This window comes from Crocuta crocuta, unplaced genomic scaffold, assembly GCF_008692635.1.
Source record: "Crocuta crocuta isolate KB4526 unplaced genomic scaffold, BGI_CrCroc_1.0 scaffold233, whole genome shotgun sequence".
NCBI lineage: Eukaryota > Metazoa > Chordata > Mammalia > Carnivora > Hyaenidae > Crocuta > Crocuta crocuta.
The window spans coordinates 7,815,353-7,840,029 of NW_027529526.1; the positions used below are offsets into that span (position 1 = coordinate 7,815,353).

General features: G+C 48.3%; 1 long non-coding RNA gene across 2 annotated transcripts in view; it reads right to left on the reverse strand.

The window, feature by feature from the left end:
* Positions 1-3,582: 3,582 nt before the first annotated feature.
* LOC144229174 (uncharacterized) overlaps positions 3,583-24,677 on the reverse strand; it is a 47,688-nt gene continuing 26,593 nt past the window's right edge. The window contains exons 5-8 of one of the 2 annotated variants that reach the window (XR_013334369.1): positions 9,096-9,207; positions 6,197-6,358; positions 5,493-5,647; positions 3,583-3,923 (exon numbers count right to left, since the gene is read on the reverse strand). This is a non-coding gene — a long non-coding RNA (uncharacterized LOC144229174). Of the gene's footprint in view, positions 3,928-5,492; positions 5,648-6,196; positions 6,359-9,095; positions 9,208-24,677 lie in introns of both variants that reach the window. The other variant, XR_013334370.1, reaches the window with a different exon arrangement.

Sequence of the window (24,677 nt, forward strand, 5' to 3'; positions counted from 1 at the left end):
CTAGAATCTTCGCCCCTTCTCCCCCATGCTACTCCCACCCAATCTCCTTAACTCTGGGGCCTGGGTAAGAAAGACGCTTGGTAGGTGAGCTTTTAGGGCAAGTTGGGAGCTGACGGGGCTAACTGCGTGGATGAAGGTAAGCCTTGGGACCTCACAAGCCTGTGGCCAGGACCCCTCACCACCGCACACAAGCCACCCTTCTTGGCCATCTCTCCGGAGGGTGGAAAGCAATGGAGACAGGAGACAATCCCACACCCTTGGGGCACAGCAGTAACCAGTAACGAGTATCCTGCTGGACTGTGTGTCTGGGAGTTTATACAATTGAGCTCTTCAAAGAGAAGGTCATGCAATGTTAGAGCTGACCGTAGAGGAAACATCATCTGAGCCCCTCTCTTAACAGATTAAAGAAATAGAAAAATAAATGGAGCCGCAGGGAAGGGAAGGCACTTGTGAGTGTCACGGAGCGTGGGGTGGGTTCCAGGTCTCTAACGCCCCCACCTCGCTCCTAGCATGCAGGCAAGCTCACGCTCCCTGTGCCGTGGCTCAGTGTGCTATATTTAATAATAGTCTCTTCCTCAGCCCACTCTGTCAGGACAGAGAACGTGTGCTGGTGAAGGTTGTCTGGGAGATGCAGATGGCCACATTAGCATCAGAGGGAGGGAGAGAAGGAAGGCCCAGATTCATCCCTAAAAATATCTGCATCTCAGACTGGAAGTGATGGGTTTACCAGCAAGTACGTGCCTCCCAGGAAAAAACTTCAGCTGTTGATCTCCAACCTCATTGGTTATCTACCTGATGGGTAGTGTGGGGGTGTTAGGTCTGGCTTCCTTTTATTTCCAGCCTAGCAGTTTGCTTGAAGAAAGGTCAGAGGTGAACTCAGTGGATTCCTTTTTTTTTGTTTGTTTCCTTTTCAAACTTTTATTTAAATTCGACTTGGTTAACATACAATGCAATATTGTTTTCAGGAGTAGAATTCCATGACTCATCACTTACATACAATACCCAGTGCTCATCACAAGAAGTGTCCTCCTTAGTACCCATCACCCATCTAGCCCATCCCCCAGCCACCTCCCAACATCAACCCTCAGTTTGTTCTCTGTCATTAAGAGTCTCTTGTGATTTGTTTCCCTCTCTTCCCCCCTTTCCCATATGTTCATCTGTTTTGTTTCTTAACTTCCACATTACGTGGATTCCGGATGCAGGAATTTTCTGTGGGGAAGCCAGGGTGCCTCTCACGCACGGCATTTGAATGGCAGGAGAAAGAGATATACCACCTGTGTCTCCCGGTCCAAATGAGAAAGGGTCCGGGCCCTCAGACCTCTTCCTCACGTACTGATGTTCCGGGAAAGGGTAAAATAGTGAGTGTGGTTCTCACCCGCTTCATCCCCATGCTGCTACCAAAGGCCTTTGGGATTTCAGAAGGAAGAGGAGGCTGGTATCTATACAAAGTCCGATGACCTTCCTGAATGATGAGAAAAGGCAGACTGGCCCCAGGCCACCTTGGGAACTGTGTTTGGAGGACTTTCTAAGCCAGGAAGTGGAAACATTTGTACCTCCCTCAAACAGTGTATGAGAAGCAAGATCACTAGGGCCTTGTTCTAGCCCATTATCTTCCTGATAGGACTCTGAATGCTCCATTTTTCCTAGAGAGGACATACAAATGTTTTCAAGGGCAGGAGGAATGCATCAGGCCTACCACATTTTCAATGGGCTTTCCAGAGACAGTTTGGGGGAGAAATGGCACCTGTCAAAGTCAATAATGCCTGTAGCACTTTGGGGACTGTGTACACATTGGCAGCAATGATGGGGAAGTCAATGCTGGAGAGCTGAGAGCAGGAAGAAGAGGAAATACCAACCAGGGCAAATAGAGACAGAGAGTGGGTGTGCAGAGAGAGGGTGAGACACCGGGTGATGACAGCTGTCTATCCCCAGCCCCAGAGACCCTGGGGAGTGTATATACCTGTGTGTCTGTGTGCACACGTGGAAGTTCAAAGCCAACTGTGAAATACAAGGACATAATTCTGGTCCGTAGAGACACAAGAGGTTAAACAATGCTATAAAACCCATGGCACCCTCAAGGAGGGCTGGGCCACACCTGCAGCTCAGGCAGAATCGTGTTCATGCAAACCCAAAGCCCATTCTAGAGCACACTGCCGCAACTGAATGCAGCTAGAGAAGCAGCTTCCAAGCCCTCCACAGTGCAGCTGGTGAGGCGCAAGGACAGTGATACTTTTCTCTGTTCCAGCTCCTGGAGGGGACTCACTCAAGTTTATCTGTCTGTCCACCCATCCCTCCATCCCTCATATATCCACCATAAATACGTACAGTGCAGTCATTCTAAGAGATGTCATAGCTAAGTAATTAGTAACATAGTCTCTGAGGTCAAAATGCCTCAGTGTGAATCTCAGTTCTGCCCCTTGTTAACTGTGTGACCCTGGGCAAGTGACTTAACCTCTCTGTGCCCCAGGCTCCTCACCTATAATAGGGGAATAGTAATAGAGAGACATGGGCATACTCCAGTGACCAGTACATAGTAAATGATGTGTAAGGGTCTTTGAATAAAATAAATGGGGGGGAAATGATATTAATAAGGATGTAGGGAACAGCAGTCTCTAAGAGACATCGTTACAAGCAATTCCAGATCAGGGACACAGCCACTCCCATCACGAAACTTGTGTGCTTGAAGTGAGTACAATTATCACCCATGTCTTAGAGATGAAAAAATGAAATCTTGCGGAAGTGAAGTCACTCACTCATGCTCTCCCAGGAACCAGCCTATGGCTGGGTGAATCTGACTACCTGATGTCTGAGCCTGTGCTCTGTACACATTCCCGGCTACCAGACTGGGCACGGATTCCAAGCCTGGCCAGCGCCAGAGCCCTAGTTGATGACTGGTCTAACAGACGCGCCCATGGTCCAAGTGGACTTCGTCGTCAGGACCAGTGTGTAGACAGAGTACCTCCTTCCACAGGAGTCGGGGCTAGCCGTCAGTGTGTTCCCCGTGCCATAGAAGAGATCCAACCACAAGAGGAGAGAAAGAGACTCCTATGACCAAGGAGGCCAGAAGTAAGATCCCTAGCTCCCTTTCTTTGCAATTCTCTTGGCTCTGTCCCCCTCTGAGGTGGCTTTGTCTTCAGGCTGCTTTTCCTCATTGTACGCAGTGCCAAGAGCTCTTGTTGCCACCAGCAACCTTATCCAAAAGAGAACATTTCCGGCCCAGCATTCCAGGCAGGAGTCCTGGATTGCGTCACATGCTCACCTGAACTCTTAGGGTAGCCAGAGGACTGGAAAGTGCTGATTGGCTGTGCAGGGCCCCTGCCTCGCTCTTGGGGGGGTGGGGGGATTCAGCCTCCCCTGAGACACCAGGCTGCATGGGAGGGAGGCAGATGCTTGATTGAAAGCAGAGTGTCGTTAGGAAGGGAAAGAAGGGACACACAGCCATGTGCTGGGTTGGTACAGACGGGCGCATACGAACTGGCAGAAGGAATTCGTGTGTTTTGTCTCTTGGGGGGTCATGTCATTCTGTACCTCCACCTGCCCCACATACCAACCCCCGTTAAGCTCTTCTCCAAGTGCAGTGCCTCCTGTAGTAAATACATTTTAATTAAAATCGAATTCCTGTCCAACTGCTTTTCTGTTCAAATATTTCCCCTCGATGCAGTTTCGATGGCCTGAGACTGTGCAGTGCAACCTGGCCCCTGATGGGTTCCGAACGGTTCGTTCTCCCTTGTCAGATGAGCGCAGTATGCAGGGACACTCAGGGCAGCACCGTGATGGAGAGGGAGCCCCGGGACAGAAACACCGGAGCAAGCCGCGCGCGTCGAATCCTGGGGGAAAGCGTTCAGGCTCCAACAACCTGCCTCCAACCCCTGCTCTCCACAACGGTGTCACTTCCAGTGAGCCAGCTAACGAAGATCATAGCCCTAACTCGTAAGGGCAGAGTGGGGATCAAATGAGATGACAAACATGAAGACTTATTGTTGACCTCATGAAACATTAGTTGCTTTCTCCCCCATTTGTAGGTGCAGTGATTTTATATCATAGCAACTTGCTAAGCTAGAATTGGGTTTCCCAGAACGCCCTTTCCTGGATGGTTCCAAGCGAGCACTGGCCACTAGGAGATCAGGCAGGGGGAAGCGACAGCAGGCTGTGCGGCACCTGGAAGGTCCGTGCAGGGCTTCCGGCACCATTGTCGTGCATGCGTGTTGTTGATGGAGTAGGGGCACGAGCTAGGCTCCTGGAGATGGCTTTCTCCAGCATCCCTGAGTCCAGGGCCAGTGCTCACGCACCAATTTGGCAAAATGCACAAACTGCTTCTAAGGGTCACTGCATTGTTACGGTTGGAAGTGGTGAGAAATAAATACAAATTCCAGCTTCTCCTCAAGGGGTCCAGGCTGCCTGGGTTCGAATTTCCTCTTAATTTCTCACACTCACACCCAAATTTTCTTCTCACTTACCAGCTCTGCTGATGGACACAACTTTGGGCTCACCAGCCAACCAGGGCCACCTGTTTTCTATAGATCATTGCGTTGTGAACTCCAATCCCTAGGCTCAGCCCTTATTCCCTATCACATTAATGGGCCTGCTTCCCTGATCCCTGATATGATGGTAAATAAAACTGCCACTTCTTGTGAGCTGACCATGGGCTCATGCATTATTCTTCTTCACAACATCCATATAGGACTGTGAAAATTTCTGAGAATTACTGATTGAGACTATTAACCCAGTTTTACATTTTTTATATTAGTCAGAGTTCCAGAGAAGTGAACGCAAAAGGAGACATATAAAGATAGAGAAATGGATTCATTAGGAGAAATTTGCTCATGCGATTATGGAGACTCAGTAGTCCCATAAATCTACCATCTGTAGACTGGAGACCCAGGAAAGCCGGTGGTGTATTTCTAACCTGAGTCTGATGGCCTGAGAACCAGCCAGCCAAGGACGAGAGTCATAGTCCAAGGGCAGAAGAAGACCAATGTTCCAGTTCAGCAGTCAAGCTAAAAACGAATTCCCCCTTCTACTGCCCTTTTGTTCTAGTCAGGCTCTCAAGGCATTGGATAAGGTCCACTGACACTGGGGAGGGCGATAGGCATTAGTCTACCCATTCTCAACCAGAAACACCCCCAAAGACACTCCCTGAAATGATGTTTCATCAACTGTCTGGGCACCCTGTGGTCCAGTCAAGTTGACACATAAAATTAACCACCATACTTGGCCAAACCCAAACCAAAGAGGTTAAATACTGTTTAACCTCTAGTTAAACAGAGTAACTAGTAACTGGCAGAACTAGGATTCAAACCCTGGTGTATCTCACTCTTGTGCCTGAACTCCTGTCACTCGCTCGCTCTGAAACCCATCAGGAGCATTATCCCATGAATTATAAAGGCTGCAAATGCGACGTACACTCATTAGGAAAGGGAAAGACTCTTAGGCTTATCAGCTTAAAATGTTTAAGATGCCAAAGACATGACAAGAAAGGAGATGGAACGTACCTCAAGAGATGTACAAACGCTGCCAAGAGGGAATACGTCGTGGGTCCGCTGGTCGTCGTACAAGTCGCGCACTAAGCGAACTGGTTTAGGCTGTGTCTCAGCTGAAGGGGCCTGATCGCTCTCTGTTCAGCTGTGTCTGAAAAGCAATCTGACTTCTGGCAGAAAGAAATGCAGTAGTTGGTTCTCTGCACAGTTCACCACTCAGCACCCTCCCACTGGCCAACAATCCCTGACAGTCCAACTGGGAGAAAATCAAAGAAGCAATTGAGTGAGGGCTGCTCTGGGTCTGTGCCTGAGAGTCACAGGATCCCAGCACAAAGCAGGGAGGCATGGCCACAGCGGCCTTCTAAGAATGCCTGAGAGACCAGCCCTCAAGGTTTTCCATTTCCCCCGAGGACTGAGGGAAGCATCTTATGATGAGGCCATGGCTGTCCCATGGACAGAACAGAGCAAAGCAGATTTATGTGGTATGCATGGCTCGTTCAGGGCCGAGCAGGGGGAGAGTGACCCGGGAGAGCGGCAGAGGGAGGACCAGGAAAGAGGTGACATAAAACATCACCCCACTGGCTCCAGCCTGCATCTCCCGACTCCTCCCCCAGCCCTCTGGCCTCCGAGCTTCGTGCTGCTATTCCCTGCAAAGGGCCCTTCTTCTTCCTTTCCACTGAGGACCCATCACTCCCTTTCTGACTTGGTTAGATCACCACCTTGCAACGTCCCCTCGTCGCCTTGGTTCATGCTCCTTCCACGTCCAGTGAACACTGTGTCTCTGGGACACTCCAGTTCTTTCTTACACACTTGTCACATCTTCAGAGAAGGGCCATATCTCCTAAATCCTTTTCTTCTTTACATTAAAAATAGGCTTTTTCCTTTTTAAAAAAAAAAATGTTTATTTTTGAGAGAGACAGCGTGTAAGCAGGGGAGGTGCAGAGAGAGAGGGGGACAGAGGATCCGAAGTGGGTGCTGGACTTGAACTCACTAACGGAGAGATCATACCCTGAGCTGTGGATGCTTAACTGACTAAGCCACCCAGGTGCCCCAGGCTTTTTCCTTTTTTAATCAAACCTGTGCTCAATCAAAAAGAGGAATATAAAAAATAATGTTATCACCCAGAAATCTGGAGCATCAATACCTTGCTGGATATGGACCTATTTATACTATCAATATATGTACCTATGAAATTGTGTGCCTATAGAGGCAAGATCAGAAAGGGGTTACAAGTTTGAGTTTTGGAGTTAAGTCACCTTAAATTGGCATCTGTGTGACCTTAGATGAATTAATGTCTCTGAGCCTCAGTTTTCTGGTGTATAAAATGGGGACAGTACAGTTGTTACACAGTTGTCATACAGTTGTTAAAAGGATTAAATGAAATGATTCAGAGAAAGTCCGCCAAGTGTGTGTTTATGTATGTGTTTAAAAATACACATGATAAGAAACTCACCATTTCGACCATTTCAAAGTGTGAAACTCGGTGGTGTTTAGAAAATTCACAGTGTGGATCACCTATCAGCACTACCTTGTTCCAGAACATCTCTAGCACCCCCAAAGGAAATCCTACACCCCTTAGGCTGGCTCTCCCACTCTCCTCTGTCCCAGCCCTTGGAAACCACTAATCTGCTTTGAATCTCTATGGAAAATCACTTTCTCTTCAACTGTTGTCTCTCGCTCAGATTTTCCTGACAGCTTTCCATTCAAACCTCTCTCAAAACAAACTAAAGCAAACTTAAAGAAAGGGAAACAAACACAAAACTACAAAGCAAACACAGAGGGACGATTTGGCACCTCTCCTTGAGGCCTTAGAAGTCCCATCAGGAACTTTCTGTCCCTGTTTGTTTTGTCTGCCTCCAGGCTCACTCACCCCATATGCTGTCGCCTGGCTCTCAGGATGAGGGGCCTCCTGGTTGTCAAATTCATGTTCTATTTCCAGCCATCATCCTAGTCATCCTCCATAATGTTTTTGCGCCGAATGATGCCCTGGGCCCCTCCCCTTTCTCCAAACCCTCTTTCCTTTGATTCCCAGACACCCTTGTGCTATCTCTCTGGCCACTCAGCCTCGGTCTCCGTGCCTTCTGCTCCCCGCCGTTCACAGCTCCCCTCGGTCATCACACGCGCTGCCCCAGCGTCCGCTATCACACAGACACCGGCCACTTCCAGCTTCTCAGTTCCAGATTCCGCGTTCATCTGCCCCCAGGACCTCCTCCCAGAAGTCCGCGCAACATCTCACACGCAACAGATGCACGCTGAATTGTCCAAAATGCACCAAATGTGCCTAATCTCACTAACGGTGTGCCGATGACCCCATTTCCCAAACTGTAATTTTCAAAGTCGTCTGTGGTTCCTCTCTTCTTTTTGAAATCTTCTTTTCCAAGTGGGTAACAGATCAAGTCAGTATAGTTCAGAGCCCTCTCTTGGGTTGCCTCCCTCCTATCCTTCCCTCATAGCCACAGTCTTAGTTTGGATCCCAACACCTCTTGACAACTACAGTAACCTTTTTAAAATCCACATATGTCCTTTCCTAACTGTCAGAATTATATGCTCGAATTGATTACAAAAGTGATCAGGTTGTTCTCTTATTTAAGTATCTCCGTCTTCTAGAATATACAGTTAAACTCCTCACCCTCAGCCCCCAGAATATGCTAGAAGCTATCATTTACACACACACACACACACACACACACACACACACACACACACACACACCCTGGGGGGCGTCCAGGTGAAGCCACTTCTGATTCCTGGCCCCAGAGGTGGGACACGTGACCCAGGCTGGGCCAACCGGTAGCCTCCACCTCTCTGGCCCCCGTAATTGGTTCAGGCCCAAGTCAGAGCCAATGAAACACCATTCTGGGCTTTTATTTGAGCTTCAAGGAAATCAGATCTCTTCTTTGCACGGGACATAAAGGGAGAAGGCACAGAGACTAGAATGGCTGCATCTTGTGACTCAGGAGAGGCTGAGATTGAGGCCATCACCAGAAAGAGGAAAACTGTGCCTTCTGACATCTTTTGGGGCCTGGATCAAGCCCTACTTATAGCCATTATACCCTCGGTCTCTTTCTTAAATGGAAGCCCACATATTTCCCCACTCTTTTTTTTTTCTTCAAATAGTTTGATTAGGTTTTTTATTACTTGCAAACTAAAGTCCCTACTCATTACCCTTCAAGCCAGTGTTTTCCAAATGTTGTTGAACATCAGAATCACCTGGGGGGAGTTTTAAAATTCCCAGGGCTGGGGGCACCTGGGTGGCTCAGTCGGTTAAGTGTCAGACTTCGGCTGGGGTCATGATCCCACGGTTCGTGGGTTCAAGCCCCATGTAGGGTTCTATTCTGACAGCTCAGAACCTGGAGCCTGTTTTGGATTCTGTGTCTCCCTCTCTCGCTGCCCCTCCCCCACTCGTGCTCTGCCTCTCTCTGTCTCAAAAATAAATAAAACAAAAAAATCAAAATTCCCAGGGTCAAGTCAGTCCTAACCTCTCAGGTGGGAGCCAGGCATCGGTAATTTTTAAGGGTCTCAGGTGATTTCGCTGCACAGTGAAGTCTGGGAACCACTAGTTTCAGCAACACAAGCTGCTTCCTCTGTGGTTCCCCAGCTCCCCGCCTACCAACTTACCAGAGTTCTTTTCACCTCGTATTACTGGCTTCCCTCTTTGGACTTTGAGCATCTTTGTGGCAGATTCATGTCTTTATCCCTCTGCCTTGCATATGGTAGTCTTCAATAAAGGCTAAATAAGGAACAGAGGAATGAATGAATGGGACAAGTCCATGCCATCTTCCAGTGTATTTTTAACTTCAAGGCACCTTGTACTAGGTACACAGTAAGAATGTTCAGGCTCTGGAGCCAGAGAGCCTTTGCCCAAATTCTGGCTTGATATGAGTCAGGGCAACTACTCAGCTGCTCAATGCCTCCTTTCTTCATCTATAAAATGTAAATATAAATAGCACTTACATCACAGTGATGTCAGGATTTCATAATTTATTACATGTAAAATTTTTAGAACATTGCTTAGTACATAGCTATGATAAATGTCAGCTCCTCCCTCCCTCTCTTTCCTTCTTCTCATTCTTCCTCCCTACTTTCCCACCTTTGCTCTTTCCTTCCTACCTTCCTTCCTTCTCTCCATCCCTCCTTCCTTCCTAGATAGATTTCTTTTAATTTTTTTGTTTTATTTTATATTTGAGAGACAGAGACAGAGAGCAAGCAGGGGAGGTTCTGAGAGACACAGACAGAATCTGAAGCAGCCTCCAGGCTCCCAGCTGTTAGCACAGAGCCAGATGTGGGGCTTGAACTCACGAGCAGTGAGATCATAACCTGAGCTGAAGCCAGGCGTCCCCCCCCTCCCCGAAATAACTATTAAGTACAGGCTCCCTGGGTTGGCTAAGAGGTGAATGGGTGGTGAGGTGGGGAAGACAGTGGGTGTGGAGGACTCCTTGCCAAATCCCCTGACTAGAAGGGGACACGCAGACTAGGAAGAGGCAGAATAGAGAGTGGTTTCTGAGCCTTTCATTTCTCGGCTGAAAGCCGTAAGCATGTTTAGATGCTGAAAGAAAGGGCCCCGTGACAGGGAAATGTTGACGGGTCAAGAGGGGCAGATTCAACACCTGCCGTGGCCGGATCCACAGGAGATGGGAGGAGGCAGAGCCTTGGAGCGGAGGAGGGTGGGTCTGTCTCAGACACAAGAGGAATCCCAGAGAGGAGGTGGGGAGGCCGCAAAGGCAAAGGCTTCGCACCTGTGTGCGCTTTGGAGGCTGTTTTGCTCTGCAGGCTAAAGTAGGTGAATTGTGTTCAGGTGACTGGAAGTTTACTATGTGGGGGTGGAGAGCCAATTCCTGGCTGGTGGCAGAACAAAAGACTCGTAAAGTTCCCAGTGCTGCTGGGCTTGCCCTGCGCACAATACCGACAGCACACAATCAGGTATTTTCAGAGGCACCTGAATAGAGCCTGTTATTTGGACGAAGCTATTGTTTTGTGTTATTCATCTCAGAGAATTTCATCTGTCTTAAAGGAACTCTTTTTCTGCCTGAGAGGAAGAGAAAGCACGTCCGCAGAAGAGCACAGCTTTATAACAGGATTCGTCGTATCAGAACTTTTCACCTGCGGGGTCTCTGTCTTTAGGAACCAGCGAACCTACATGCTTCTCCATTGTTAGCAGAGCAGTTGCAGGGCTCTTTGGTGTGCTAGAGGCGGTGGTAAGCATCCAGCTAAGGACATCCTTGAAAACACCACTCCCCTCCGCAGCTCTCCGTTTTCTTATCTGTGGAAGAGGGAGTAGAACTATGGGCCTGGCCACTTCCTCCCTCCCTCCCTCCCTCCCCTCAGCACGCATTCGCCGAGCTCCTGTCACACGTTGGGTGCAGCTGTAGGCGCAGTGGGTACACAGAGATAAACAAAACCCGGTTAGGCCGTTGTGCTTGCTTCATTTGCCCTTGATTAATTTGCAGTTTCATGGGGGAAACAATAACCGAAATCACTGTGTTGTGGTTCAGGCTTTCATCATCTCTCATCGAAGTACCTTCAGTGGGTTCCTACCCAGTTCCTACAAACCCTTGCCTTTGTTGGGTTTTCAGCCACCGTGGGGGGAAAGCGATTCTGAAGCACCTGCCCGATCTGGAGACTGATACCAGCCCCGTAACACGACAGGGACCCCACACCTCGTTTCTTTTACTCATGCTTCCCTCTCCTCAAACCCTCTGTCTTGTGAACTTAACCTTCAAGGTCTTGCATTCTGTGTCCCCACACTTTGGTGGAAAAGACTGCTCGCTCCTACAGGGCTGGCCCCAGTGTTTTTAAACACACCTCTGCTGTAGCACTGACCGCAGCATGACCATTTGCCTGCATGTCTCCACAAAGAGCCGGTAAGCTCCTGGATCGGGGAAGAGCAGACCTGAATTATTCCATTTCCTTGGTGCATGGCACCTAACTGGTACCGAATGAATGATGGTGAAGTCATCAAATGCCACAGGTGAGGAAAGTGTTAGGAGAGGCACAGTCTCTAAGGAAACTCCTGGGTGTAAATAGAAGGTGAACATACTTCTGCCCTGTGTCCTCCTGAGCCATAATTTTGCATCTGGGGGAAACTCAGAGATCAGGGACCTGGGGACATTTTGCTAATATCGCAAACAAAAGGAAACAAAGAATAACGCATCAGTCTTGTGTCCACCATACAGCTTTCACAAACCTTGTCATTTTGCCCTGTTTGCTTCAGATTTTTTTTTAGAAACATAAACATTATAGTTAATCATAACCCCAAAGGGATACATTCCCTTTCCTCATGAATGGTTTTCCTCATGGTGCTTAGCATTCTAATACATATTTTTACACCGTTACTCTATAGGCATATATTTCTAAACAAGGTTTTGTCAGGTTTTTCACATTTCTAAACGTTAATTTGGTATGAATTCATACTATATGAAGTTATGATGTTTTACCTTTGTCTTTGAGTTGATCCATGTTGATGTTTGAAATATATTCACCAGGATCTGCTTTGTTGATCAGTATTCCACTGAGTGACTATAACACATTTGATTTGCTCATTCCCCTGCCGATAGACATTATTTTCTTTTTCGTTATTGTAACTGAGATCACACAAACATCTTGTGCATATCTCCTCCTGGACGTGTAAGAGAGTTTTTCCTACATATGTAGAATTAGTATGGCTGGATCATAGGGAATCTTCATTTGCATCTTCACTAGGTAGGAACATACCGCTCTCCAAAGTGACCGTGTTTCCTGTCATTGGCACTGTCTTACCCAGCAGGCACCAGTACAATCCACAGTTGGTGTTGTCAGACTTTAAAAGTCTTGCCAATCCAGTGGGGATAAAATACTTCATTGTCATTTTAATCTGCATTTTCCCAACTAGTGGAGGGGAAGCTTTTACTTATTGGACAGTTGGATGTCATTTATTTGTGAATTTCCAAATCATATCCTTTGTTCATTATATTCTGCTAGGTGGCCTTTTCCTTATTGATTGTAGAACTTCTTTACTTTTTCCAGATATAGACCGCATCTCATCTTTTATTTGATTGTGTCTTTCCTTGAACTTTTGCTTTAATCTTTTTTTTTTTTGGAATTTATTTTATTTTTAATTTTTTTGTTTTCTTTTTTTTTTACAACTAGTTTATTGTCAACTTGGTTTCCATATAACACCCAGTGCTCATCCCCACAAGTGCCCTCCTCCATGCCCATCTCCCCCCCACACACACACACCCATCAGTCCTCAGTTTGCTCTCAGCATTCAAGAGTCTCTCATGGTTTGCCTCTCTCCCTCTCCCCCACTATTTCCCCCCTTCTTCTCCCCCATGGTCCTCCGTTAAGTTCCTCCTAATCCTCCTATATGTGCAATCATATGATATTTGTCCTTCTCTGCCTGACTTATTTCGCTCAGCATAACACCCTCAAGGTCCATCCATGTTGCTACACATGGCCAGATTTCATTCTTTCTCATTGCCGTGTAGTATTTCATCATGTAGATAAACGACATCTTCTTGATCCATTCGTCCGTTGATGGACACTTAGGCTCTTTCCATGTTTTGGCTATTGTTGAGAGTGCTGCTATGAACATTGGGGTACATGTGTTCCTATGCATCAGCACTCCTATATCCCTTCTTTTGCCTTAATCTTAATTTACAATGAGTTTATTGTTTCCTTTCTGGTCTGTGGGTTTGTTGTTCTCTCTAAAAAATATTTCCTTACCTTACACCATAAATATAGCCTCTTATATGTACCTTCTGTTCTGAAAAGTCTCACTTTTTTTTTCCTTGAGCTCCATTTTGAATTTTAACTTTTCCATATGGAAACCAATTATTCAACCTTGTTTACTGAATGGTCTATTCTTTGTCATATGTCAGGTATTTGGATACATGTGGGTGTATTTCTGGCCTCTCTGCTCTGTCCCATCAGGCTATTCCATTCCTGTATGAATTCTTTCAGATCAGTGGCTTCATCATAGATCTTGAAAGCTGGTAGGATCAGTCTTGTTTTCCTTCAAAGTCCCTTAAGCTATTCTTTGGCTTTCTCTCTTCCACGTGGATTTGAGAATTAGCTTGTAAATGTCTAGGAAATTCTTTATTGAGATTTTGATAGGCATACATAATAGTTTGAGAGAAATTCTCAGCTTTATGGTACTGAATTTTCCAACCCATGAATCAGGTAAAGCTCTCCATTTTTTTCAGGTTTCCTTTTGTGTGGGCTGTGGCCACGAACCTCAGAGCACCATTCCCAATGGAAGAGTAAAGTGCATCTGAGAAAGCTATCACTGGGTGTGGGCAGCGCTGAGCCAGCAGGAAATGAGAGCAGGCTGTTCAAACGGACTGCCGAGGTTTGGCTGCTTCCTAATCCCACGGTGGCAGATGCTGCCAGTCCTCCAAACCTAGGGCTCTCAGCTGCCTTCCCAACCTCACTCTTTAGGCAACCCCCACCCCCCACTAGAGCTGGGGGTGCCAAGTAATGAAACCACTATGCCATCCAGCCCAAATCTCTCTAAGCAGAGAGGCATTTGCTGGGACCCTATGACAACCCAATACTGGAGGCCCTGAGGGACTTTGCAGGCCTGTACGGGGCTCTGGGCCTGCTGCCTTCCACAGACAGAGGTACAGGCACGGAGTACACATAAGCTGCTCCCATTTTCGATTGCTTCTCCCTGGAGAAATGGTAGCTTTTTACTTTTTTTAATAATGTTTTTATTTATTTCTGAGAGAGAGACAGACAGACAGACAACATGAGCAGGGGAGGGTCAGAGAGAGAGGGAGACACAGAATCTGAAAAAGGCTCCAGGCTCTGAGCTGGCTGTCAGCACAGAGCCCGATGCAGGGTTCGAACCCACAAACCGTGAGATCATGACCTGAGCCGAGAGCAAGAGTTGGACCTTTAACCGTCGGAGCCACCCAGGTGCCCTGAGAAATGGTAGGTTTCAGGTAAACCAAAGAGCTGCATAGACTGAGCAAGGACATACTTTGCCACAGGATCCGGTTTTGACTTTTTATTCTTACTACCAGGCTACCCTGTGTTTGTAAGTGTGCAAAAGCCCTTGAGATCTGGTCCCTGAATGCCTGGTAGTGGAAGCTCTTTATGTTTCCTCACACCTTTTACGGAGACAAACCACTACAGTAGATTATGGAAAGATGACAACAGAGGCTTGTTTAAGCCTCTTAAACAAGAGGGAGCCCCCTTGCTCCCCCTGGGCGTTCTGCATGTGGTGCACAGCAGGGGCTTACCTGATGCACGTTAGAGTCGGTGAACTTTTTATTCAGTACCCGTCACATGTCAGGCACTGGGTTAAGTGCTTAAAAGATACCAACCCACTTCGCCCTCAGCACAGTGGCACCATCATCTTCATTTTGAGACGAGAAAAAAAGGCGTGGGAAGCTGAAGTGACACATCCCACCAGGGTCCCCCAGACAGTCGGTGAGAGAACTGTGAGCCAAGCTCCATCTACCTGCGGCTGTGGAACCCAGGTCCCGTGCTACAAACTCCCTTCTGCCTGTTCCTGACGAGAGGAAGAGAGGGAAGGAAAGGAGACACAGCAGATGGAAGAGAGGGAAGGAGGAAGCTAGGGGTGGGGAGGGAGGGAGGCTGGTGGAGTTGGAGGCTGTGCACCTAGAAACCCTATTACCACAGTCCCCAGAGTGCTCCTTCTCGCCCTTGGAGGAAGGAGAGGGGGAGGGCAGATCTTCATAGCTGAGGACCCTCTCTGAAGGGGAAGACAGGGTTCATGGAGCCTGGCGGGTGCAGAGGAGAGTCCTGAACCCATTTAACAGGATATCCCCGACCTTTGCAATAGGTCACAAAAGTCTTAGCCACCCGTGAGGGCTGTGGCCCAGGAGGGGACTCAGCTGAAGACCTAAGGGAGTACTAGAGAGGTGATCTGAAGAGTATAATTGGGTTAAACACTGTAAAAACAAACAAAACAAACAAACCCTTCCAGAATGTAGAAACATTTATCTCAAGAGGTGAAACTCGAAATGTTCTTTTCTGTTCAGATATCCTACTCTATGCAGATCTTACAGCGGCTATAATTCTCTTTCTCTTGCTCCATTTGCTGGCTGTTGCTCAGAGATCATCCCCACCCCTCGGCGGATGGAAGGGACAGGATGTGTGTGAGCAGAGGGAGTGGCTGCAGACACAGGGAGGCCACCGCAGGGAGGAGCTGGCCTCCTGGGAGCAGACGCTCAGGTGAGGCGTACATTCCATAAGGCGCGTTGCTGGGCCATTACCTCAGCCAGGCACGAACACTCTGGACTTTAGAATTCACTTTTACCTCTCTTTTCCCTGCTCCTGGCTCCTTGGGACTCCTCCCTGTCTTGATGGTTCCTGAAGGAGTTCTAGAAGGCTGTCTCTTGTCCCAGGATCCCTGGGACATGGGCTTCATTGGAAACCGCTCCAGTTTGCCCCTCGGTAGGAAGTGAGACAGACAGGATGTCGGTGCCAAAGCAAGCCAAAACCCTAGTCAGCAAGCTTCCTGCCATGAGCAGCTGGCTCAGCTACAAGGCATGCCGGGACAGGAGTAGCGGGAGCCGGCCCCGGGGGGCAAGGCAGGTGGGCAGGGCTCTGACAGAAAGCATCTCTGGCATGTGCCAAGGGTATTTGTCCTCATGTGGGTAGCGACATCTCTCTTGGGGGGCCGGGTAGTTCTTCTTCTCCAATTGCTCGGCCTTTGCCATTCCTTGTGTGATTACTTGTGGAGCCAGAGAGGGTGGACAGAAAGCAGTGGTGTGGGGGACAAGGGGCCACGCCAAAGTTGCCAAATTAGAGTACCTCTGTTATCCTTTGCCAAGATAATGTCGTACAACTGTGGCAGATCTGTCTCCCGAAGATGGCACCGGTAGTATCGCCCAGCCTGCACTGTCTTTCGAAATGTGGTCTTGCCATTTCCCCATCAATTCTACATCTATTTCTTTGCCCTCTTGAATTGGCAAGGAGGCTAAAATATGAAGGAAGTGATGCTGTACCAGGACCGGCGTAGCCCTCCACTGGCCTGGCAGCTTCGTCTTCCTGCCTCTTCGAACCCAGTGGCTGTGTTGTGAGAAGCTCATGCCACATGGAAGGGTTATACAGTCAGTAGCCGCAGCTGGGCCCCCAGATAACAGGCAGCCTCAAGCACCAGCTGTCTGTATGAGCCATCTCAGACCCCCAGTCTAGTCGAACCTTCAGATAATTGCAGCCTCTACTGCTATCTGACTGTCATGGTATAAAAGACCCCAGGTGGGAATTGCCCAGCTAAAACTAGTCAATGCACAAAACAATGAGAGATTATAATAAGTTCGTATATAATAAATTGTTTTAAGCCACTAAGTTTTGGGTGTTTGTGACTCCACAATAGATAGCTAGATCAGAAATGGACTATCCAAAACACATGCCATAAACAACTACCATATGGGGCACCTGGGTGGCTTGGTTGGTTGAGCAATTGACTCTTGATTTCAGCTCTGGTTGTGAATGTAGGATCATGGGATTGAGCCCTGCATCGGGCTCCTTGCTGAGCGTCAAGCCTGTTTAAGATTCTCATTCTCTCTCTCTCTCTCTCTCTCTCTTTCTCTCCTCCCTCCTTCTGTCCCTCTCTCCCTGCTCATGCATACACTCTCTAAAAAAATTAATAATAAAATAGCCATCACATATTATTTCTCATGAGTCTGTTGCTCATGTGTCTTCAGTCCGTTGGCTAGGGGCTGGCTGCTCAGCTGGGTCAACCCAGCTCTCTCTACTTGATCTCTCATTCCCCAGGTGAACCCAGCCTGTTCTCATGGAAGTAGCAGGGGTTTAGCAGGCTTCTTAAAACCTAGGCTTGGAGCTAGCACTCTATCTCTTCCACTAAATACTGTTCAAAGCAAATCTCAAGGCCAGTGCATATTCAAAGGGTGGGGGAAGTCGATTTTGTATCTTGGTGAGAGGGTCAGTAAATTTACACAGCATGTGATTTATGGGAGGGGTAGAGGATTATGGCTGTTTCAGTGTTCTATCATAGCATCTAATGAGGATAGTGAGAAGTTTGCTGAGGGTTACAAGACATAAATCCTTCCTTTGTTCTTCCTAGTGTCTTCAGCTAAATCTCCATTGTTCACTATTATTTTTCATTATTTTAACCTTTCAGCCTCTACATGGAGGGAAGGAGAAAAAGACTGTGAGAAGTAGCTTTTGGGTGGCCAGGCTTTCTTCTCAAGTGCTCCAGTCTTGTGGTTTTCAATTGGTGCTCTGTAAAGCCCTGGGGTTCCATAGTGGCTTCTCAGCACCTACCACGAGGGGAGTGAGTGTATACAAGTGTGATGTCCCCACCGAAATCAGCCACTTTTGTTCTCTTGTGATTTCCTTTGGAGAAATGTTATGCAGCTTTGAAAAAAACGTAAAAGGAACGATTTGAGGTCCACGGCCCTAAATCAACCTCTCAATCTTAGAGAAAAGAAGACAATCTTAGTGGAGTATCTACTCCACGTTACTCAGCAAATGGGTGTCTTGGCTGGCTAGTCTGCTGACCCCCCATTCATTCTGAGACTTACTCCCTCTCAACTTACTCCCTCTGTTCTTCACTGGGTTCAAGAGAGGAGAAGTTTGTTGGAGCCTGGTGGACAGGGGTAAACCAAGGCATGCCGAAGCGGTATTCCTGACACTTTTTAAATTCTCTATTTCCCCAATAAGTGAGACCATTCGCTGTCCTTGAGCCTCGAACCTCAGTGACCCCCATTACATACACACATGACCTCACATAATCCCTATAAGGGCTTGATCCCCAGAACTACCAACAACTCAGGGCATCATATTGGCAAGCAGGCTGGGCTGGCTGGTCAACCCCAAAGCAGAACAAAGTATACTGGGTGGAGTTGACTCCTACAAGGCAGATGGAGCTCCATCTGGAAGAAAAGCTCATCTCCCAGGAGAAGTCTTGGTCTTGCTTGGAGCCTATGATCTCCTTGTTCTCCTTCCAGTGTGTTAATTCCATTTCTTCCCGAGTTAGATGTTTTTAGGACATGGGCTATTTATAGCTCCTCCTAAGCCCTTTGCAGTCTGTTTCCTGTTCAAGTACTGCATTAGTCACCAGAAAGTGTCTCAGGCGATCTCCAAGTCCCTGCCTGATCTCAGCAACAGGGACTAAGGATGCTGGTCAGACCCAGGGTGGTCCTGTGGGGGAGGGGGAAGCAGGAAGCAGGAGGCAGCAGGCTGGGCAGGGAGGCAGAGGGAACATCTCTTGTCCCCCATCCTCTGCGGCACGAAGCTCTGAGTCCTTATGGCTTCCTAGAGTTTACTTAGCCCTTGGAGACACACAAACTCCGCTGAGGCACCTCCATTGGGCCGCATATTTTTGCCATTACTTGATGACCTATTTGCATGCAGCTCCCTGTAGAGAATTTCCTCCCAAGCCATATACGGTGATTTCATTGCACCACAAACCAAGGCTTCTCTTTGCAGTCAGTGAGAGGCTCCCTCCTGACTTCCTCCTGCCTGTCCCCACATCTCCCCTTTTTACTAGAGCCTGCCTAGGCTGCTCTGAGCTTTCTCCAAGCCCAGGTCTCACCAAACATGTTTGTTCCCAGGAACTTCCCAGCTTCATCTGAGTGAAGGGCTCCTGATCTGATCTGAGCTTTTGTATTCAGGGGCCAAGAGGAGGAAGAGGCGACTTCAGGCAAGGGAGGGGGCAAAGGGCAACAGCCACGCCCTCCATGCCTCTTCACCCTCCCATGCCTTTGTTCACGTGGTTCCCTTGCCCAAGATGCACCCTCGGGACCGGGGTGCATGTGTCAGGGTACCAACACCCCCTGGCAGCCCCTGGCCACCCGGAACACAACTCCTTAGTGAAGGATCAACCTCTACAAATCCTTAGTGAAGGAGTTGAGTGCAAGTTCCTGACCCTGCATTTCTGGGGACAAAAGAGGGAAAGGTGAAGAGGTGTCAGAGCTTCTATTTGCATAGCCAAGTCCATCAGGTGGCCGGCATCCCACAGACCGCCATCTTTCCAGCTGTAGCTTCTCCATTCCCCAAGCCCCAAACCAGGGCACTGCGGCACTTGAAGAGGGCTCCCAAGGGCTTCAGAGACAAGCCTCTAGGCTCTCGTCAGGGACAGTGGTCCCCTGTGTCCCAGCCTCCGGGTGCACAGGGCTCCTGAACACCAGATGGTCTCTGAGCACGGCTTTGTGCAAGGCTGCCTGCCGAGGGCCATGGAGGCCAACACTCCAAATGCTCATAAACTGTCTTGGTGAGAGGATGTTTGAGCTAAAGGGGACCCTCCATCTCACTCCGACAGGTGGCATGGATGCCAGGGCTCTGAGCAGAGGTGAAGAAAGAATTCAAACTTGAGACAAGCATACCAGGTGCCAGCCCAGGCATATCAGGGCTGCTCTGCAGCTGTGAGGCACACCAGCAATCTGGCACGACTTTTTTGATTTCTGTTCAGACTCCATCCTAGGAACGGTATTACAGACTGTCTTCCCACAAAGCACCCTTGCTTATATCCTTGCGAGTGCAAGAGCGCAGAAGATGCGGTCAGGGACAGCTGAGTCAGACTTAGTCAAGGATGAGATTGCTTTGGCCAGAGCTGGAGGCCTTGGGACTTATTTCCAGGGGTAGGTGGTCCAGGAGCAGGGCGAGGAGGTCCCTCTTCTGGGACCGTGATGACGGACTCTGAAGCAGAGAACATCAGAGAGTGAGAACCTCATCTAGGCTCCTTTTAGAATGAAGCTCTTTCCTGCTTCCATTTATTAATTACACCCATCCAGGAAAGTGCGTAGGACCTTTTACAGTCTAATAACTACAAAGCAATCCCGTATATACTCACCACTCCCATCAAAAAGGGCAACATTGCCAGCACTGTGAAGCCCCTTGCATATCCCTATCTGATCAGACTCTCCCCTCCCTTAGGCTTTTAGGGCAACTACTTTGTTGTCTCTTTAATTATACTACCTGAGATTGTCTCCCTAAAGAAAATAGTTTTGTTTGTTTTGAGCTATATGTGAATAGACCCATGTTGGGTTTTCTGTGTGTCTGGCTTCTTTTGTTTGGTTCTGTTCACCAGATTAATCTATGCTATTGCACGTGGCTATGGTGCATTCATTTTCCTGGCCGTATCGTATTCCACCGCATAGATATGCCAGATTTATTCGTTGATGCTGCTGTGGGTGAACACTTGGGTTGTTTCCAGGTCTGGACTGCTGTGTGTAATGCCGCCATGAACACTCGAGGTATGTGTATCCTCGTACAAATGTGCACGCGTTTCTCCAGGATTTATATCTAGTCGTGGAACTGTTGGGTCACAGGATGTGCACATCACCCCTTTATGAAGTTATAGCCAATGGCTTTCCAGGTTGTTGCCCCTCTTCTTCCCGTCTCTCTTGCACAACTGTAGCAGCGATGCTGACAGGAGGGGGACCACAGGTCCAGAATGGCTGGTCCCACGGAGATGCATCAGGAGGAGGAACTTCGGTTGAGAAGTCAATCCGCGTGTGCCTTTCCTTCTTCCCTTATGCCACTAACAGGGCCTGTCAGCCCCGCCTCACTGTTCCAGCCTCCGCGACAGAGCTCCGCATAGTGAACCCACTACTTTCCCGCCTCAGGCTCACTCTGCTGTGGTTGCCAGACTAATCTGGTCAAAGACATGGTGGACGGTTGCCATCTGAAGGTCAGCCCAAGGGTAGTGGGACCCCAGCCATCAGACAGGAAGTCAGAAGAGATGACACACAGTGGGGCCATCAACAGGGCTGGTGGCAAGATGGCACTGTCACATCTGGGACCTGACAAGCAGGGAAAAGGAGACATTGGGGCCCTCACTAGGCCCGGAAACCTGAGGCAGAGGCAGGACCAGGTTCAGCATAGCTTACCACCTATGAGTCTGTATTGCAGTGGAAACCCAACCTGAATACTCTTAAACAAACAGGAGACTTTATTGGCTTATAACAAAATATAAGAACAGGCCTGCCTTCAAGAGGAGCTTAGTCAAGAAGAGTAAGATAAAGCTCCACAGAAAAGGTAAGGTTCTAGAATAGGAATAAAACCCAGAAAACCTCTCAGAGGCCCGGTCTCAGCAGGATCTATAACAGGGGGCAAATTGGGGAGCAGTGCCCTGTATCTGGATATGGTGGGTGTCTCTAGAATGTTCCACATGCCTAGCGAACCACTGAAGCTTGGGGACCGGCATGCTCACATGACCCTACAGAGGCACGTTTGCACCCTCAGANATATGCTGAGCATCTGGGAGGGTGCTCTCAGGGAAAGACAAAGTGAATGTCTGTACTAGGCAGGACAATGTTGAGTATATTTTCTATACTAGAGATTGGGAACCAGGGCCTGAGTTAAGAGTTGGCACTACTTCCAGGTAGGTGAGGACACTTGGGTTCAAACACGTGGTCAGCATTTCTGGGACCTTTCTGTGATGTGTGAGATCAAAAGGAGAAAATATCTGAACTCAGGACATTCCTGGAAATCTTAGAGGTACAGTAACTGCATTGGTTTTTTAATAATATTTACTTGTTTTTTTAATTAATTTATTTTGGGGAGAGGCATAAAGAGAGAGAGAAAAAAAAAATCCCAAGCAGGCTCTGCATTGTCAGCCCAGAGCCCACATGGGGCTCAAACCCACAAACCATGAGATCATGACCTAAGCTGAAACCAAGAGCTGGGCGCTCAACTGGCTGAGCCATCCAGGTGCCCCTACTTGTTTTTTAATACAGGAAAAAAAAAAAAAAAGAGTAAAAACCAGTTGGCCCCAAATCCCACTGATAACCTCCTTGGCATTTTTCAAAAATAACACGTCTGCAAGCTGTTTATGCTGAAAGGTATAAAATGAAAAAAACCAAATCCTCTTTAGCTCCCCCTTTCCACAGGGACCTGCTAGTCAGATTCTTATGCACTTTCCAGAAAGCTATTTCTTCATCAGACCCAGAGTAAAGGAGGATTGGAGAATCGCTCTGTTAGCTGTCTGCCTTAATGACAGGAGATCCTCTGGCTCCCTCTCCGGCCAGACGCCCCGCCTTGGCTCCAGGTAGCCTCCTCCCATGGGCAGGGCTACACTGACCCTCCTCTCTCCATTCCTGCCTCACCCCTACCAAGGCACTGCCTCCTGAGGAATCTCACAGCAGGGGAATATTTACTGGATGAGAACACCCTGAAGGGAAAGATTTTTCTACTGATTATATGTCTGGCGCCCTAGAACATCTTCTATTTTTTCCATGGTGATTCATCCAGGGATCTTGAGAGACAGGCTGTTGGGAAAGAGACTGTTGTCCTCCCGAGCTTTGATCAGGGCTATACAATCTTGAGCTGATTTATACTTGGAAGCCCCCTTCGTTCCCCCTTGCTTGTCCCCAAAACCTAGGGAAGAGGAGCGTATAGTGCCTAGGGTTATGTTAGCCTGAGATCCTTTTTCATACGCATTAAGTCATATGATGTGCCTTTTCATGACACTGGAAGAAAGTGTGAAGTTCTCAAAAATTCTCATTTATTCATATCATATAATTACTGAGCGTTTACCCAGTATACCTCTAATACCTTTGTATTAGGCTTTAAAAATTAGTCAAGGTTTCCTGAGGCTTAGAGAGGCAGCTCAGGCATAAGGAATAGCTTGCTCAGAGGTGCAAATATCTGAGACTAAATGCCAAGGCCTCCTTGAAACTAGATTCTAGAGGAAGTGAAGGCCAATGTCAGGAACCAGGCTGGAAAGGTAAATGAGGGCTGGATGATGAAGGAGGTTGAATCCTAAGATCATCAATTTAGACTTCATTTTAAAGGCTGAGGGAAAACTTTGTGGGTCATTAAGTAGGAGAATGGAATCATCCAGGGACCGAGCAGAAAGAGATGGAACACTCAAGTGAGGATAATGTGAAGGGTGTTAAGTGAAGGTGTTATTTACAAAGGTTTGGGAAGCATAGAGTAAAACCAACCACAAGGTATAATGCTATGCCTGGAGCAAGCAGCATCAGGGCTGTAGGAAGGGGTGAGGGGAAGGTGTCATTGCTTAGAGAGTCATGCAAATGTTACCTTGAGAGGGGCTGTGGTGGCCTTTGGTCGGGGTGACTCCACGGTGATGAGGCCAGGGTGTAAACCCTCAGCCTCACCATCCTCCCCTTTTGACCTTTTGCTGGTGCTCCCCATTAGACAGAACCAGCCAGAAGCTAAGGGAGGCCATTGTCATGTCCACACAGGTCAGTCCCCCAGGGCCAAGAGCAGGACGGAGTGGATCTGCAGGGCAAAGGACAGATGTCCTACACAGGAGTGGTGTGATGAAATGAGCAGTTCAACAAGGCCATCTTGGGCAGAGCGGAGGGTGAACTAGAAGCAGAGGGACAGGAAGAGAGTACAGGCTCTGAACTAACATGGGTCATGGAGACAGGGAGGAAGAGAAAGATTCGAGCAATACTGAGGGTGTAGAAGAGTCACGGCCCGTCGACAGGAGAAGCCAGGACAAGGGAAGCATCCAGGGCAGCCGTATGGGTACCTGAGTGGTTGGTGACCCCATTCCCTAGGAGAGGACCCAAGCCAAGGGAAGGTACTGCTAATGGAGAAAAAGAAATCACCCTTTTCTGGCCGCAAGGGCAGCCATAGGCAGGGCAGAGGGCCTCCTGCGCCCGTGCTCTGGGCAGAAGTACAACGGCTTCCGACACCTTTCTCCTTCCTTTTCTCCACCACTTAGCAGCCCCCAGACACCCACTTCCACAGGGGGCTGACTTCCTCAAAGCGTCCAGGCTGCAAACTGATTTCTTTGCTTTCACTGCTCTCCCTTTCTACTAGTCAAAGAACACCCAGTCCTCTTTAAAGGGAAAAATGGCGGGGGTGGGGGGAGAACCATGAAAAGTGACTGACTGCTAGTTCTCTGTGGAGAGAGATGCATATTTTTAAAGGAACTACTGGGCTGAGTTTCTAATTAACAAACTAGGAGGGGGAGAGTTTTCGTTTCAACTCTGGGCCCTCCCAGGGCGCTCGGGAGTCCCAACCCCGCACAGCCCCCCACCTCCTCCGAAGAACACGGGTAAGCAACTTAGCGCCTAGCCTACCATGTGACGCCTAATCTGCATTATGTAATACTCGGGGACTTTCAATGGTGGGTAGAAATTTTAAGTTTGACTTCTAAGCAGCATGTGGTATGTCTGGGGGTAGGGTAGACCTAAACATATCCTAAAACAAGGCCTCTTCAGGATGCTTTGTGAGCAAGGTCTCCAAGACTGCCCTCTCCCTCCTCCAGTGAAACCCAATTGTCCTACACAAAGAGAGCTGCCTTAA